Source organism: Nerophis ophidion, linkage group LG19 (genome assembly GCF_033978795.1).
Source record: "Nerophis ophidion isolate RoL-2023_Sa linkage group LG19, RoL_Noph_v1.0, whole genome shotgun sequence".
NCBI classification, from domain to species: Eukaryota; Metazoa; Chordata; class Actinopteri; order Syngnathiformes; family Syngnathidae; genus Nerophis; species Nerophis ophidion.
This window is the reverse complement of record NC_084629.1, coordinates 11,273,519-11,287,823: the sequence shown is the minus strand read 5'-3', so window position 1 is coordinate 11,287,823 and position 14,305 is coordinate 11,273,519.

Sequence of the window (14,305 nt, the reverse complement as noted above, 5' to 3'; positions counted from 1 at the left end):
TCATGAAACAGATCTGTGAGATGAAGTAGTCTTGTGATTTTTTTCCCACACCTACATATTGCGCTCTACCACGGTATCGAGCACTATTCTCTGGATAATCCAATCAAGACATATATATATATATATATATATAAACAAATATATATATATATATATATATATATATATATATATATATATATATATATATATATATATATGTATATGTATGTATTTGTCATGGTTTTATTTGTTTTGAACACACTTACCAAAGTTACATTCAGTAACGTCGAAAATTAATACAAAGAAAGTGTCATGGGTATTTGTTGTTGAACCCCAAGATGCAGAGACGGAGGCAGGCATAGAATATGAAAACATGATTTAATTACAACTAAACAAGAACAAATAAAAAGCACGCACGTGGGTGGAATAACAAACTAAGGGAGCTAGCACTGGAAGCTAGAAAACAAAAAGGAACTTTAGCATGGAAGATAGTGGATAGCAAACAGAAAAACTGGAAATAACTAATGCTAACAGAAACAGCTTACCGCTACGACGACCAGGACAAAATGTAGCATGACAGGTAGTAGCTGAAACAAAACGACACGACAGGTAGCACGACAAGAGTGATATGTGGCAACGACAATACAATGATCCAGCAACTGACACAAGACAAAGCAGGTACAAATAGCAGCAGGCTGATCGGCAACGGGTGTGGCCAGGTGCCAATCAGCCGCAGCTGAGGAGGAACACAGCACTCAGGGAACAAGACAGGAAGCTGACAAAATAAGAGCAGTAGACAGGAACTAAATACAAGAGATACTAAACACAGAGGAAACAGACAAATGCAGAGGAAAAAACTAAAAAATAGACAAACTGTCAGGGGAAAGCCTGACAGAAAGAGCTTATTAATCTTACCTCTTTTCCATGTTTAAGCAATTGTTAATAATATGTTCACTTAGAAAATAGAAATAAATAAGTGCTGAACTTTGGCTATGCAGGGGTGGGCAACCCAAAATGTTGACAGTGCCAAAAAAAAAAAAAAAAAAAAAAATAAAATAAAAAAAATAAAAAAAAAAAAAAAAAAATATATATATATATATATATATATATATATATCGGTCTGGAGCCACAAAAAATTAAAAGCCTTATATAGGTGTTATAATGAAGGCAACACATGATGTAAATGTTCATATTAGCTATATAAGCCTACTATAACAATGACTACGTGTCGGCTGAAGCAAATCTACGTTAACAGAAATGTTGAAATGTTATTGTCAGGTTCAAACACTGATGACATCTATTAAACAGACAAAGAAGCAAGAAATCAAACAGAGACAGAATCAAATTTAGCTCAATTGAGGAGAAACGTCCGGGCTGTACTCTTGTGCAGTCTCCCACCACGCTCTGACGAAAGATTGCATGCCTCCTTTTTAACAGCTGTTGGCAACAGCTATTTCTGAAGGAAGGGGGTCGTAAACAGCCGCTGCCTTTGATCACAAAACAGTTCAAAGAAAAATGTGCCTGGAGGGGGATCAGGTCCTGCTTTCTCTCCGCTTTGTAGATCTCAGGTCAAGACCAAATCTTCCTGTAGATTACAATACATCAAAGAAACCAACACCTTCATGTCGCTTCCCATCCTACTCAGTGGAGTTTTACAAGACTTTTGCTTGGTAAGATCAAAGACCGCTTTTGTCTTCTCGCCGGGAACTCATGGCCCACTAAGTTTTGTGATAACTTGGATTAAATTATTCTGACAGTAATATTTATTCTACACAGTTTTACAACATTGGAAAATATTAGTAAAACTTCTCAGAGGGTGAGATAACTCCTGGAAATGACTGGCTCAGAATGGCCAAAGATATAGATGTGTGTGTCTAAGTTAAAGGAAACGGCAGGCTGTTATCTTCTAATGGATTTATTACAATATTTGCAAGCTGGGTAACGTTTGCTGTAGTCTGGAACAACATGATCACACAATGGACCACGATGGAAACAAGCCTTTTGGCCTTTTGTGCCATCAATTTGCATTTTTAAAGCGTTATATGGATTCAATTCTTTAAGATGTCAATAAGCTTCTCAATCAATCAATCAAACACCTATGGGAAATGCAGCCGATATTACATACAGATAATGTGTCATGAGACATGCAAATATAAATTAAATACACAGAGAACATAAAGGAAATTAAATGAGCTCAAATATACCTACAAATGAGACATAATGATGTAATATGTACATACAGCTAACCTAAATAGCATGTTAGCATCGATTAGCTCGCAGTCATGGATTGACCAAATATGTTTGATAAGCTTTCCGGCAAACCAATAAAGTCAACAAAGCCCACCTTTGTGTATTCGCGCACAGCATAAAACGTTTGGTGGACAAAATGAGACAAAGTGGCATAAAACACGTCATTCTGTGGCCGCATCGGAGAAATTTGTACTTGTAAACAAGCTACGATGAGTTCAAGGATCACTGAAATTAGTAGGACAAAATACTGTCATCAGTGAAGCATGTTTAATACAAACAGTGGGATTTCTAACAACTAGGAAGGCTGATGTCATGTTTGTTCTTTCACAGAAAAGGTCTTTAAACAAAAAATATTTATTTTCCATTTTCACACATCTCTGATAGAGGTCCAGGGAGCCATAGGGCTGGCACCCGGGCTCTAGCATTGTTCGACTTAACTCCCAAGACCAATAGTGTTCTCTTTCTCACTCCTTGCTGTTGGTCTTTGAGTACATTGCAGTCTTGTGTAGGTCTACAATCTTAAAGGGGAACATTATCACAATTTCAGAAGGGTTAAAACCAATAAAAATCAGTTACCAGTGGCTTATTTTATTTTTCGAAGTTCTTTTTCAAAATTTTACCCATCATGGAATATCCCCAAAAAAGGCTTTAAAGTGCCTGATTTTCGCTATCTGTAAATCCACCATCCATTTTCATGTGACGTCACATAGTGACGCCAATACAAACAAACATGGCGGATAACACAGCAAGATATAATGACATTAGCTCGGATTCAAACTCGGATTTCAGCGGTTTAAGCGATTCAACAGATTACGCATGTATTGAAACGGATGGTTGGAGTATGGAGGCAGATAGCGAAAACGAAATTGAAGAAGAAACTGAAGCTATTCGGTGATCGCCTTCTAACCAACGATTGCATCGTTTGACACTAGAGCAACTTAAATCTGTCAATTGGTAAGTGTTTGTTTGGCATTAAATGTGGGTGGAGGGAAAGGCTGGATGCAAATATAGCTACAAATGTACATACAGCTAGCCTAAATAGCATGTTAGCATCGATTAGCTGGCAGTCATGCCGCGACCAAATATGTCTGATTATCACATAAGTCAATAACATCAACAAAACTCGCCTTTGTCATTTTGTCGACTTTATCGTTGGAAATGTGTCATGATCCACGTCTTGGATCATGGCATATTCTGGTTTTGGTTCTGTTTTTTTTATCACATTCTGTCTTAAATTGTCTTCCTCAGTTCTTTGTGGCACTTCCTGGTTTGTGTCTGTTGTCCTAGCAATGCACTTGTGTCACCTGCCTTCCGGTTAATCACGCACACCTGCCTCCTGATTTATCTCCTTATTTAAGACCACCTTTGTTGGACATTCATTCTTGGACTCTTACTTGCTCCCACGCAACAGATGACGTCGCATTCCAGCATTGTGGTAACTATTAGCGCTCGATTAGCTTCCATGCTATTTTGTTTGTTCTTTTCCCTAGTTATCACGCTACCGCTTTCTGTTCTTTTGTTCTGTTGTTTTGTTTGTTAGTGCCTTCATGCAAAGTGTTTTGTTTCCTAGTGTGTTTTATAGTGTTCTTTAGTGTGTAGATAAATCATTAACCTTACCCTCACGCATCTGCTGTGAGTGTCGCAGGATATCCACACATCTCTGTGCCATGTCTGTCCTAGCATCGGCGGTAAAATGTGCAGACCAAACGAGGGACTTTCGCATCTTTTGACACTGGTGCAACTTAAATCCGTCAATTGGTATGTGTTTGTTTGGCATTAAATGTGGGTGGAGGGAAAGGCTGGATGCAAATATAGCTACAAATGAGGCAAAACGATGCAATATGTACATAAAGCTAGCCTAAATAGCATGTTAGCATCGATTAGCTGGCAGTCATGCCGCAACCAAATATGTCTGATTAGCACATAAGTCAATAACATCAACAAAACTCACTTTTGTGATTTCGTTGACTTTATCGTTGGAAATGCATCCGCTTTGAGTGTTGCAGGATATCCACACATCTCTATGCCATGTCTGCCCTAGCATCGGCGGTAAAATATGCAGTCCAAACGAGGGACTTTCGCATCTTTTGACACTGGTGCAACTTAAATCCGTCAATTGGTATGTGTTTGTTTGGCATTAAATGTGGGTGGAGGGAAAGGTTGGATGCAAATATAGCTACAAATGAGGCACAACGATGCAATATGTACATAAAGCTAGCCTAAATATAGCATGTTAGCATCGATTAACTGGCAGTCATGCCGCAACCAAATATGTCTGATTAGCACATAAGTCAATAACATCAACAAAAATCACCTTTGTGATTTTGTTGACTTTATCGTTGGAAATGCATCCGCTTTGAGTGTCGCAGGATATCCACACATCTCTGTGCCATGTCTGTCGTAGCATCGCCGGTAAAATGTGCAGACCAAACAAGGGACTTTCGCATCTTTTTACACTGGTGCAACTTAAATCTGTCGATTGGTATGTGTTTGTTTGGCATTAAATGTGGGTGGAGGGAAAGGCTGGATGCAAATATAGCTACAAATGAGGCATAACGATGCAATATGTACATAAAGCTAGCCTAAATAGCATGTTAGCATCGATTAGCTGGCAGTAATGCCGCAACCAAATATGTCTGATTAGCACATAAGTCAATAACATCAACAAAACTCACTTTTGTGATTTCGTTGATTTTATCGTTGGAAATGCATCCGCTTTGAGTGTTGCAGGATATCCACACATCTCTATGCCATGTCTGCCCTAGCATCGGCGGTAAAATGTGCAGTCTAAACGAGGGACTTTCGCATCTTTTGACACTGGTGCAACTTAAATCCGTCGATTGGTATGTGTTTGTTTGGCATTAAATGTGGGTGGAGGGAAAGGTTGGATGCAAATATAGCTACAAATGAGGCACAACGATGCAATATGTACATAAAGCTAGCCTAAATATAGCATGTTAGCATCGATTAACTGGCAGTCATGCCGCAACCAAATATGTCTGATTAGCACATAAGTCAATAACATCAACAAAAATCACCTTTGTGATTTTGTTGACTTTATCGTTGGAAATGCATCCGCTTTGAGTGTCGCAGGATATCCACACATCTCTGTGCCATGTCCGTCGTAGCATCGCCGGTAAAATGTGCAGACCAAACAAGGGACTTTCGCATCTTTTTACACTGGTGCAACTTAAATCTGTCGATTGGTATGTGTTTGTTTGGCATTAAATGTGGGTGGAGGGAAAGGCTGGATGCAAATATAGCTACAAATGAGGCATAACGATGCAATATGTACATAAAGCTAGCCTAAATAGCATGTTAGCATCGATTAGCTGGCAGTAATGCCGCGACCAAATATGTCTGATTAGCACATAAGTCAATAACATTAACAAAACTCACCTTTGTGATTTCGTTGACTTTATCGTTGGAAATGCATCCGCTTTGAGTGTCGCAGGATATCCACACATCTCTGTGCCATGTCTGTCGTAGCATCGCCGGTAAAATGTGCAGTCCAAACAAGGGACTTTCGCATCTTTTTACACTGGTGCAACTTAAATCCGTCGATTGGTATGTGTTTGTTTGGCATTAAATGTGGGTGGAGGGAAAGGCTGGATGCAAATATAGCTACAAATGAGGCATAACGATGCAATATGTACATAAAGCTAGCCTAAATAGCATGTTAGCATCGATTAGCTGGCAGTCATGCCGCGACCAAATATGTCTGATTAGCACATAAGTCAATAACATTAACAAAACTCACCTTTGGGATTTCGTTGACTTTATCGTTGGAAATGCATCCGCTTTGAGTGTCGCAGGATATCCACACATCTCTGTGCCATGTCTGTCGTAGCATCGTCGGTAAAATGTGCAGACCAAACGAGGGACTTTCGCATCTTTTGACACTGGTGCAACTTAAATCCGTCGATTGGTATGTATTTGTTTGGCATTAAATGTGGGTGGAGGGAAAGGCTGGATGCAAATATAGCTACAAATGAGGCATAACGATGCAATATGTACATAAAGCTAGCCTAAATAGTATGTTAGCATCGATTAGCTGGCAGTCATGCCGCGACCAAATATGTCTGATTAGCACATAAGTCAATAACAATAGCAAAACTCACTTTTGTGATTTCGTTGACTTTATCGTTGGAAATGCATCCGCTTTGAGTGTCGCAGGATATCCACACATCTCTGTACCATGTCTGTCGTAGCATCGCCGGTAAAATGTCCAGTCCAAACAAGGGACTTTCGCATCTTTTTACACTAGTGCAACTTAAATCCGTCGATTGGTATGTGTTTGTTTGGCATTAAATGTGGGTGGAGGGAAAGGCTGGATGCAAATATAGCTACAAATGAGGCATAACGATGCAATATGTACATAAAGCTAGCCTAAATAGTATGTTAGCATCGATTAGCTGGCAGTCATGCCGCAACCAAATATGTCTGATTAGCACATAAGTCAATAACATCAACAAAAATCACCTTTGTGATTTTGTTGACTTTATCGTTGGAAATGCATCCACTTTGAGTGTCGCAGGATATCCACACATCTCTGTGCCATGTCTGTCGTAGCATCGCCGGTAAAATGTGCAGTCCAAACAAGGGACTTTCGCATCTTTTGACACTGGTGCAACTTAAATCCGTCGATTGGTATGTGTTTGTTTGGCATTAAATGTGGGTGGAGGGAAAGGCTGGATGCAAATATAGCTACAAATGAGGCATAACGATGCAATATGTACATAAAGCTAGCCTAAATAGACTCCACGTAAGTCAACTTGAATCCGTCACTGTTCGTGTTGTTACACCCTCCGACAACACACCGACGAGGCATAATGTCTCCAAGGTACGGAAAACAGTCGAAAAAACGGAAAATAAGAGCTAATTTGACTTGGTGTGTGTAATGTGTTCGAGAAAATGGCGGATTGCTTCCCGTTGTAACGTCACGGGTGAAAGGTCATCGCTCCGACAGCGAACAATTGAAAGGTGTTTCAATCGCCAAATTCACCCTTTTAGAGTTCGGAAATCGGTTAAAAAAACATATGGTCTTTTTTTCTGCACCATCAAGGTATATATTGACGCTTACATAGGTCTGGTGATAATGTTCCCCTTTAATGAGTTGGGTTGAGGAGGACTTTGCCAAAGGGACAGGGATAATGTGTGTGCTTCATGGGTTCTTAGGGGATCAAATACTTATTTCCCTCAATAGATTAATTTAGTGTTGTTGTTTTTTTCACATTCTTTGTTAAAAAGTGTCACGGCTAATGTGGACGGTTGACATCTGAGAAACTGGGTACACAGGAGATCAACTACTAGTACGCACTGTTTTTCACTTCTGATGAAATTTCAATTTCCGCTTTTTCAGTCAGGAGGAATTTCGAGAAGAAGCATGAATGCTGTTCGCATTTGGACCGTGACTCACTGTGCCAGTGTCCTGTGACTTCTCATGGCAACACGCTAACCCACTGTAGCGTGTGCAATGTGGTCATAGCCCCCCCCCCCGTCATGACTTTAAGGCAAATAAGCAGCCCAAAAGCTTTTTTTTTTCCCTTCTCAAAACTTCCTCATTTGCAGCGAGGAAATAAGCAGTGTGTTGTTGTGACCCACGATCCAGATAAACCTCCGCAACAAATCGGATCCCATGCATCAGTTTGACAGATTTTGTAGTATTTCTTTGCACCTTATATCTATTAATTTATCATCCATCCATCCATTTTCTCCCACTTATCCGAGGTCGGGTTGCGGGGGCAGCAGCCTAAGCAGAGAAGCCTAGATTTCCCTCTCTCCAGCCGCTTCGTCCAGTTCTTCCCGGGGGATCCCGAGGCGTTCCCAGGGCAGCCAGGAGACATAGTCTTCCCAACGTGTCCTGGGTCTTCCCCGTGGCCTCCTACCGATTGGACGTGCCCTAAACACCTGCCGAGGGAGGCGTTCCGGTGGCATCCTGACCAGATGCCCGAACCACCTCATCAGGCTCCTCTTGATGTGGAGGAGCAGTGGCTTTACTTTGACCTCCGCCTGAATGACAGAGCTTCTCACCCTATCTCTAAGGGAGAGACCCGCCACCCGGCGGAGGAAACTCATTTCGGCCGCTTGTACCCGTGATCTTGTCCTTCCGGTCATGACCCAAAGCTCATGACCATAGGTGATATTTGTTAATAATGCATTGTGCTAATCACTGTGCAATATGTGGAAATGTCAATGAATGAACGACAGGGCGCTTCGCATCAAATTTGACCGCAAACATACAGTATTTCTAGCCCCTTCCTGCTCTGTCACTGATAATAATATAACAGCAGTTGTACTGGGTTTGTTCCCTGGAAAAACGATACCACTTTTACGATAAAATTCAGACAACAGAGCTGCAAGTTTGTTTGTTTTTTTTATTGTTTTTACAGTGTACTTGTCACGGTCCGAGCACACCCCGGTGCGCATTCATCTGTGCGTTCATCAAGCGGCTGCATGCAATCACCAATCAGCCATCTACCACGGTTACGTTAGATCCACTATGGATTGAACTTTCACAATATCATGTTAGATCCACTCCACATCCATTGCTTTCGGTCCCCTGGGGGACGGGGGGGTTGCCCACATATGCAGTCCTCTCTAAGGTTTCTCGTAGTCATCATGGTCGACGTCCCACTGGGGTGAGTTTTTCCTTGCCCTACCGAGGATGTCGTTGTGGTTTGTGCAGCCCTTTGAGGCACTTGTGATCTAGGGCTATATAAATAAACATTGATTGATTGATACCATGAATTGATTAACGTGGACCCCGAGTTAAACAAGTTGAAAAACTAATTCGGGTGTTACAATTTAGTGGTCAATTGCACGGAATATGTACTGTACTGTGCAATCTACTAATAAAAGCATCAATCAATTCAATCAATCAATTCAATCTACACACCTGTCGCTGATGAGCCCTCCTGCCTTCTTAAGCCAGCGCAACCTGCTGTCCTGTGCCAGAACGTAGCGACCTGTCCTGTACACTAAGTCGAACCTATCCAGGTCCATGCACTCTTTCCCTCTCTGTGTTTTTCTCCGCCTCCATGTTCATTTGTCTGGGGTTTCTCCTCGTCGCCTCCCAGCGGCCTACCTTCGTTCCCCGGTCACAAGCTGTGTGTCTTGTCTCCCCCGTTTTCCCTCTAGGGCCCCTTTAAGACAAATATAAAAAAATAGACTTAATATAAGAAATATGCAATAATGTTACTTTAAAGGCCTACTGAAATGAGATTTTCTAATTCAAACGGGGATAGCAGGTCCATTCTATGTGTCATACTAGATAATTTTACGATATTGCCATATTTTTGCTGAAAGGATTTAGTAAAGAACATCGATGATAAAGTTTGCAACTTTTGGTCGCTAATAAAAAAGCCTTGCCTGTACCGGAAGTGGCAGACGATATGCGTGTGACGTCACGGGTTGTGGAGCTCCTCACATCTGAACATTGTTTACAATCATGGCCACCAGCAGCCAGAGCGATTCGGACCGAGAAAGCGAAGATTTCCCCATTAATTTGAGCGAGGATGAAAGATTTGTGGATGAGGAAAGTGAGAGTGAAGGATAAGAAAAAAAAAAGAAAAAAAGATGAGGGCAGTGGGAGCGATTCAGATGTTATGAGACACATTTACTAGGATAATTCTGGAAAATCCCTTATCTGCTTATTGTGCTACTAATGTTTTAGTGAGATTATATGGTCGTACCTGTACAACCGGAAGGCCAGCCCCGCACCTTTTTTCAGCACCAGTCAACGGGTGGTGGCGATGCCCATCTCTGCCCTTCGCAAGGGACCCTCTTCGAAACACAATCTTTCGAAAGGATCGCTGCATAATACACTGTACTTTGTGTGTGTGGTCCAATCAAACCGTGTTCGCTTGACATCTCTGTTCCATAGTAAAGCTTGACTGTCATCTTTCGGGAATGTAAACAATGAAACACTGGCTGTGTTTGTGTTGCTAAAGGCGGCCGCAATACACCGCTTCCCACCTACAGCTTTCTTCTTTGACGTCTCCATTATTCATTGAACAAATTGCAAAAGATTCAGCAACACAGACCTCCATAATACTGTGGAATTATGCCATGAAAACAGACGACTTATAGCTGGGAACGGTGCTGGAACAAAATGTCCTCATCAATGCGTGACGTCACAAAAAGGATTGAAAATGGAAAAAGACGGGGGGAAAAATAATTGTTTTGTTTTAGTGTGATTTTTGTTTGAAGACAAACATGACACAAACTTTCACAACTGTTAGAAATCCCACTGTTTAATACGTTTGTGTGTATGCTTCACTGGTGAGAGTATTTGGCGAACATCGTTTTGTCCTACTAATTTCGGCGGTTCTTGAACTCACCACAGTTTGGACTGTGACGCAACGGTTTGTTTACATGTCAAATCTTTCACTCCTTCTTTCTCTCATTTTGTCCACCAAATGTTTTATGCTGTGCGTAAATGCACAAAGGTGCGCTTTGTTGATGTTATTGACTTGTTGGAGTGCTAATCACCTCTTTTTATATAATTTAGTTTTGCATGTCTCATGACACATTAGCTGTATGTAATATTGGCTGCATTTCTGATAGTTATTTGTGTGCCATGTTGTTCCAGACCACAGCAAACATTACCTAGCTTGCCAAAGATTGTAATAAATCTATTGAAAGAAGACAGCCTTAACGATAACTTTGGCCATTTAAAGCCAGTCATTTCCAGGAGTTTTCTCACCTTCTAAGTAGCCTCTGATTTACGAATTGTTTTCAATGTTGTAAAAATGTGTAGAATAAATATTACATTTCAACATTTTTGTCAACAAAGATTTGTTTCAGCCTGAGACACAATCATTTTGATAGTAGGCTATTATATCAATAAAATACTATCTATCTATCTATCTATCTATCTATCTATCTATCTATCTATCTATCTATCTATCTATCTATCTATCTATCTATCTATCTATCTATCTATCTATCTATCTATCTATCTATCTATCTATCTATCTATCTATCTATCTATCTATCTATCTATCTATCTATCTATCTATCTATCTATCTATCTATCTATCTATCTATCTATCTATCTATCTATCTATCTATCTATCTATTGCTAATATAGACACTTACATCATGTGTTGTCTTCATTAGACTTTGTGACAGACTCTTGCTGTCGTGCGGGTTCCATGGACCACCAAGGTAGGACATGCTTGTTCAGGTTTGACTCTTGTTTATTTTTTCAAATAAAAGGAAGTCTTTTGCGCCGTCGTCGCTCCCACTGCTCACTCCTCCGTCTCGCCGTCTTGCTCTCTCTCGCTTCTGCTCTTCATCCGTTGCTGCAGGCTCTCCAACTCCTTCTGCCTCGTTCTCTCTTCCTTGTCCCATTTTATACATCGTTAGGAGATACATTAATTGTGTCCGGGTGTGCGATCCACGCACCTGATCTCGCTTGCGGCGGCGTTCCCGGCACGCCCCGCCTCGCCACTCGCTCGTATTCTCCCCCTCCTTGCCGCCATCTTGGGCATCCAGCGTGCCCTGCCGCTCCGGCTGAGCATACTCCCCCCACCCCCCTTTTTTTTCCCGGGAGCGGGAAGTGAAGGCGGCCACGACCATCTGTGCTCCCAGTCTTCTCCTTGTCTTCTTTGTCCTTTTCTTTGTCTTTTCTTTCGTCTTTTTTGTCTTTTTCTTTGTCTTATTTGTCTTTTCCCTTTTTTGTCTTCTTTGTCTTTTCCCTTTTTTTGTCTTCTTTGTCTTTTCCTTTTTCTTTGTCTTCTTTGTCTTTTCCTTTGTCTTCTTCGTCTTTGTCTTCTTTGTCTTTTCCTTTGTCTTATTTGTCTTTTTCCTTGTCTTTTTCTTTTTTGTCTTTCTCCTTGTCTTCGTCTTTTTCCTTGTCTTTTTCTTCTTTGTCCTTTTCTTCGTCCTCTTTGTCCTTTTCTGCAACATTGCTGTGTTCAGCCAGATCCAGCGTTTCTTCTTCCTCACCACCATCTTCAGCTTCTTCCGCTATGTCCTCCTCAGCTTCTTCCTCCTCCTCCACCTTGTCTTCTGCTTCTTCCTTCTTTTCTACCTTCTCTGCTGCATTTTTGTCTTCTGATCGTACTTTAGCTTCTATCCTGCTCCTTCTTGTCTGCGGCGTCATCTTCTACCTTCTTGTCTTCTGGTTCTTCCTTCTTTTCTACCTTCTCTGCTGCATTTTTGTCTTCTGATCGTACTTTAGTTTGTATCCTGCTCCTTCTTGTCTGCGGCGTCATCGTCTACCTTCTTGTCTTTTGGTTCTTCCTTCTTTTCTACCTTCTCTGCTGCATTTTTGTCTTCGGGGGGGCCATTGGATGGATGGTCCAATATGGCTCTTTCAACGTTTTGGGTTGCCGACCCCTGATCTCGGGTGCGCCAAACACAGTGTTACTGTTCAAACTGTGTGTAATGTTACAGTGGCCAATGATGTTACATATACTTGTCAAATAAAACCTCTGCCTTGTTTTGAATGAATAATTAGGCCTACTATGCTACTGTATTTTAATGGTGGTCATTATGGTGGTACTTGGAGAGCCAAACTTTTTTCTGAGTGGGTGAAACAAGTTTCAATATCAACAACCAAACAATCAACAATAACTACTGTATGCAAGTAGGAAAATAGCAAATTCCACTGCTGTTGTAAAACGTACTTTCATTTTGACGTCCTGTTTCTTTAAATCCACTTTGTCACTCATAACACCATATCTGAATGTCCCCCCCCCCTCCCTCCCTCCCTCCTGTCTGGAGGAAACTCATGATATTGTCCTTCTGGAAAAGTACTGGCATCCCGGCCCAGCTTTGTTCATTGTCTATGTTGGGTGCCGCAAAAAAAACAAACTTCCGTAACAAATGCAGAAGGGCAGCTTCAGACTCTTGTCAAAGCAAAATTATTATTATTAGCCTTCAAATGGAAGTAACGCCGATTAAAACAAAACAGAGATTTGGAGATGGTTATCGGATGAAAAAGTCGAATTGTTTCCTTGCCTGAAGGTCGACTGGGTAGGACGGAGACGCCGTGTCGTGTCGTGCTGTATTTCCGAGCATAACGAAGGGAAAGGTGCAAGTTATATGCGGTAGATGTACGGTTATGATCGTGTTCCTAGTCCTGGGGATAAATGTTGTCATTTCTTGTTGAAAAGATGCACAGGCAGATAGTTATGACTGCATTAAGTTGATGTTTACCAGTGTCAAAGGGGTTCAAGTCAGGACAAACTATTGTAAGATGCACAGCAGACTGTGGTAATTGACATCCAGAACATCCGTCAATTTTGTCCTTTAAAACCTTTTATATGGCACAGAAATAAATCGACTTTAAACACCATGAACAAAAAATGTATATTTTTTTACTTTTTAGATATATTTGGAGTTTTTTTACTGCATTAAAACCAGAGCTGTCAAAAACAAATAGTCAAATCACGAAACACAATCATATACACCATATTGACAAAAGTATTTGGCCACCTGCCTAGAACTCACATATGAACATAAAGTGCCATCCTATTCCTAACCCATAGGGTTCAATATGACGTGGGCCCATTTTTGCAGCTATTACAGCTTCAACTCTTCTGAGAAGGCTGTGTGTTTATAGCAATTTTCCACCATTCTTCCAAAAGCGCATTGGTGAGGTCACACACCGATGTTGGTGGAGAAGGCCTGGCTTTCAGTTTCTGTTCTAATAAATCCCAAAGGTGTTTTATCGGGTTCATGTCAGGACTCTGTGCAGGCCAGTCAAGTTCATCCACATCAGACTGTGTCATCCATGTCTTTATGGAACTTGCTTTGTGCACTGGTGCACAGTCATTTTCGGAAGAGGAAAGGGCTAGCTCCGAACTGTTCCTACAAGGTTGGGAGCATGGGATTGTTCAAAATGTTTTGGTATTTGGTATGGGGACGGCGTGGCGCAGTGGGAGAGTGGCCGTGCGCAACCCGAGCGTCCCTGGTTCAATTCCCACCTAGTACCAACCTCATCACGTCCGTTGTGTCCTGAGCAAGACACTTCACCCTTGCTCCTGATGGGTGCTGGTTGGCACCTTGCATGGCAGCTCCCTCCATCAGTGTGTGAATGTGTGTGTGAATGGGTAAATGT